The following is a 5,293-nucleotide window of genomic DNA, read 5'->3' as shown; positions in this document are numbered from 1 at the left end:
ATATTTCCTTGTTCAGAGAGTGCTGCTCTCTATCACAGAGAGGTTTTGCAGTTCAGGCTGCCATGGGGGGAGGGGCTCTTGGCCCAGATTTTATGCTGTGATCTCAGGCATTCCTCCCAGTCCAAGTTAGTGTATTATGTGTGGACGGTCATGTTTGTCCCCCCACAGTTATTCCAGAGTATTTGCTAGTTGTTCCTGGTTGTTTATTACTCGTTCCAAGGGAACTAACTTCCACTCCTCTCTGTGGTGCCATCTTCTTTCTTTCCTAATGCAAGACTTTTTTCTGCCATTTTTTTATTCTGTTTTTTGTAAGTTGTATACCTTTTTCCCTCAATTCTTTCATTTCTGCCTACTTTCACATTTATTTGATCCTTTGTAGTAAACGATTTTGAGTTTCTTATTTCCTTCTGTGTAAATTTTTTTCTGATATATTATTTATGGTTACCATGGGGCTTGAATTTAACTTTCTAGATCTATGACAATCTTGTTTGATTTGATATCAACTTAACTTCAATAGCATATACAAACTATGTTCTTACACCCCTCCATTCCCCCACATTTATGTTGTCAAAATTATCACCCCTGAATCCTATTTTGATTTAGTTTTCTGTCCCCATTTTTCTACTCATCCATCCATACACTGGATAAAGGAAGTGATCCATAAGGCTTTCACAATCCCACTGTCATCTCTTGTAAGCTACATTGCTGTAAAATCGTCTTCAAGAGTCAAGGCTGCTGGGTTGCAGTTTGATAGTTTCAGGTATTTACTTCTAGCTATTCCAATGCATTAAAACCTAAAAAGAATTATCTATATAGTGCATAAGAATGCCCACCAGAGTGACCCCTTAACTCCATTTGGAATTTCTCAGCCACTGAAACTTTATTTTGTTTCATTTTGCACCCCCCTTTTGGTCAAGAAGATGTTCTCAATCCCATGATGTCAGATCCAGATTCATCCCCTGGAGTCATATCCCATGTTTCCAGGGAGATTTACACCCTTGGGAGTCAGGGTCCCATGAAGCGGGGAGGGCAGTGAGTTCACCCGCCAAGTTGGCTTAGCTAAAGAGAGAGGGCCACATCTGAGCAACAAAGAGGTACTCAGGGGGAGACTCTTAGGCACAATTATAAGCAGATTTAGCCTCTCCTTTGCAGTGATGAGCTTCGTAAGGGCAATTCCCATGATAGAGGGCTGGGCTCATCAAACCACGAGTCCTCAATGTTTGTGAGAACATCAGCAACAATCCACGTGAGGAAGCCCAACACCTCTGCATTTTCCCCCAGCTCCTCAGGGAAGCCCTGCATATATGTTTTTATTCTCTGTCCAGTTACTTTGGGATGTGTCACTATTTCACACTAACCTATGCAAACCTACCAGTTCTCACTTCCTATTAAAAGTTTCATGTAATTATGGTATTTGAACTGTGTGAGTTAAATTGTTTAGAAAATATTGATCCTGTACCAAGTAAACATCTCTTTCCTTGGTCTCACATGGAATTTGAAGTTTTAAAATGCAGTCAGTATTGTCCTTTATCCTTTGGCCTGTTTTGCCCTAGTCCTAACCACATCTGCTTCATTCATATCTCTAGTTGAAGTCTGTATTCTTTTTCAGCTTTTTTAACAGTTGCTATATGTGCTAATCCTGACATTCATATCTGCCAAATCCTACCTCTGAGTTTCAGGTGTCACACAGATACCCAAAGTTACAGGAATCTATCATGGATCAGCATCTCTGAATCTGTAGATAGCTATTACTATTCAGGAATAGATGTGACTGATGTAAGAGCTTATAATCTAGGGACTGTTACAGTAAGCCTTCCCCTGGTAAGCTGTGCTCTAAGGTTCAGTTCTGAGTTTACACATTGTAGTTAGTCCATATTGGTGAGGCATTATAGTGTTTGCCTTTGCTTCTGGCATAGTTCAGTCAAAATGCTATCTACAGGTTCCACTCACTTCATTGTATGTCTCACAGCTTCACTCCTTCTCCCAGTTGCTCAATATTCCATTGTATGCAGAATGTAAGAATGTTCTGTCTTACAGCTGCATAGTATTCCATTTTGTGTATGTACCACAGTTTATTTAACAACTCGTCTGTTGGTAGACAGACACTTGGGCTGTTCCTATCTCTTCAGTATTGTGAATAATGCCACGATAAATATCAGTTTACAAATGTCTATTCATGTCTTAACTTTCAGTTCCTCTGAGTATATACCTAGTGATAGAATAGCTGGGTTATATGGAAAGTCTATACTTAGCTTCCTGAGGCACCTCCATACTGTCTTCCAGAGTGGTTGCACCATTCTACATTCCCACCAACAGTGAATAAGTGTGTCTCTTTCTCCACATCCTCTCCAGCACTTGTCATTTTCTGTTTTTTGGATAATGGCCATTCTGATAGGTATGAGATGGTATCTTATTGTGGTTTTCACTTGCATTTCCCTAAGAGCCAGTGAACTTGAGCATTTTTTCATATGGTTTTGAGCCATTTGTGTTTCCTCTTCAGAATAGTGTCTGTCCATGTCTTTTGCCCCTATTTTAATTGGGTTGTTTGTCTTTCTGTTTTTGAGTTGTAGGATTGCTTTATATATTTGGGATATTAAACCTTACCTGATATGTGGTTTCCAAATATTCTCTCCCATTGCATAGGTTGCCTTTTTATTTTCTGACAAAGTCCTTTGATGTACAGTCATCCAAGGTGGAAAACATTTGTTCACAGTGTCATCATATAGCTGTGCATCCATCACCACAGTCCATTTTTGAGCATTTTCATTACTCCAAAGAAATAAAAATGAGAATAAAAATAAAAGTAAAAAGAACACCCAAAACGTCCCATACCCCTTACCTCCATATTATTGATTTACTCTTTGTCCCCATTTTTCTACACATTTGTCCATAAACTGTGTAAAGGGAGTGTGAACCATAAGGTTTTCAAAATCACACGGTCACACCATAAAAGCTATGTAGTTATACGATCAGCTTCAAGAATCAAGGATACTAGATTCGAGTTCAAGTTTCAGATATTTCTTTCCAACTATTTTAATAAACTAAAAACTAAAATGGGATATCTGCATAATGCAGAAGAGTTAACTCCAGAGTGACCTGTCGATTCTATTTGAAATCTCTTAGCCACTGAAACTTTATTTTGTTTCAATTCTCTTCCCCCTTTTGAATCCTGCAGGGTCCAGAATCATCCCCGGAAGTCACATTCCACATTGCCAGGGAGATTTATACCCCTGGGAATTGTGTCCCATGTAGTGGGGAGGGCAGTGAGTTCACCTGCTGAGTTGACTTGCCTTTTTAGTCTTTGTGGAGAAGAGATTGACTTAGTTTTCCCAAGGTAGAGAAGTTCTTTTTGCACTCATAGTTCATCATCATTTACACAAATAATTACAATAACAGATGCTCAGATAAAACTTATAAACTTGGATATCTATGCTCAGGTAATGAAGTTGCTCAATTTTGCACTGAAGTTCTCATGTCAGATATTAAGTTCCTTTTTTGAGAGCAGGTTTGGAGGGGGAAGATAGGACATTGATTCTAAGTAGAAAAGTACCAAAGTGAAATGATTAGGGACACAGGGTTTGAAATCAGATATGCCTTAGTTCATATTCCTATTTTGCCATTTTGTGACCATGGGCAACACTAGCTAATGTGTGTTGAATACTTATGTGCCAGGCACTGTGTAAACACTTTATGTGTATTAAGTAATTTAATTCCCATAATAAGGTACTTGAAACACCTTCCAGAGCATTATTTTAGATTCATTGAAACTTTCAGACTCACAGGACTATAAGAGATCACACCTGGTGTTAGGTTCTCTCAGAGGGCCATAGGACAGGACTCATAGCCTGCTAGCTTTCATCTTTGTCCCCTGAGATGATGACTCAAATGCAAGGAGAAGTGACCCCCATTGATCATGTATAGGAGCATCTTGAATTAGTAGCCTTACACCCCATAGAAGCCATAGGCAAAGCTCTGTTTCCCTGAAAAGGACTTTACCAATTACAAGAGAAACACAATCTATAGTGCCCATATTTAGAGTTCTCTCAGTCCAAGTGAAATTTACCGTCTGAGGTCATTTTTACCATTAGCAGCAGATAGCTAGGGTAACACAGCTATACCTCTAACTGAAGATTATATTAAGGTTTTATTAATTCTTTACCCACAGTGCTATTATCCCCTTTTATGGATGAAGAAACAGGCAAAGAGAGGCATTCTTATTTCCTTATCTGTAAAATAGGGTAATAATACCTCCTTCTTAGGGTTGTTGTGAGTTTTGAATGAGATAAAGTTGCAGGACAAATAAACTCTTAGTAAATATTTGTATTTGTGATTCGGGTAATTTTCATCTAAAATTTTAAAATTTTTGCCAGTTTCAGAATGTAAAATATTCACAGGAAAATAGTAACAGCTTATGAGTGGAAGAGGGAAGAGATGAAAAACAGATCCCGTCTTCATTCTGCCTATTAGGTAGGATAATCGTTTTTTTTCCCATTGGTCTCATGTATTTCTTCACTGGGTTGTCACATATTGGGGTGTGTGAATGTCTGTCTTGTCTGGGTCTTACTAACTTCTCTCTGCTTCTCTTTGTCCTCTTTTCCACTTTATAAAAAAAAAAATTCTATATCTCATTTTGGGATTTGATTTTGATGTATGTGTTGCTTTGTTCAGGTGCTTAAAATTCATTTGCTAATAGAAAAATGTTTGCTGCAGAAAGTTAATTTTCAGAAAATTCATAATTTTGAGGCATGACACCCAAAGGCTATTTGCCACAGACCTCAAAGAATGGGTAGGATTTAGAAAGATTAGGAAAGGGCATTCCAGGCTGAAGGGAACAGCAGTGGCAAAGGAATAAATAGAAAGGCGTATATAGGAAAGGGTATTTTCAGATGGGCAGGAGATAAGGTTCATTTCATTTTTTCAGGAATAGTGAATGATAAGTGAATTTTGCAAATATTCAAAGTGCATACTGTTTTCAATTTGAGAAAAGTTTCTGCACATCAGTTACATGCACTGTGCTGTGTTTACCACCTCGGGGGAAAGTACACATGAAGACATGGAGTCCTAGGAGAGCCTGCAATCTAGCAAGCAAATAACTACTTAGACAGAGAAAGTAATGCAAATTATAAGAATGTTGAAAAGAAAGAATTATGGGAGCAGTGAGGAGAAACACTCATATTTGTAAACTGTTAAACTCTTTCTTCATAGTATTGTCAGTGTCTCAGGATGTATTTTATTATACTTTTTTCAGAAGCTACCAGTCTTTGTGCTTCCAAAATAAGAGATTCAGTTCACA

The sequence above is a fragment of the Choloepus didactylus genome, chromosome 1 (genome assembly GCF_015220235.1).
Source record: "Choloepus didactylus isolate mChoDid1 chromosome 1, mChoDid1.pri, whole genome shotgun sequence".
Taxonomy (NCBI): Eukaryota; Metazoa; Chordata; class Mammalia; order Pilosa; family Megalonychidae; genus Choloepus; species Choloepus didactylus.
This window is presented reverse-complemented; position numbering follows the sequence as displayed.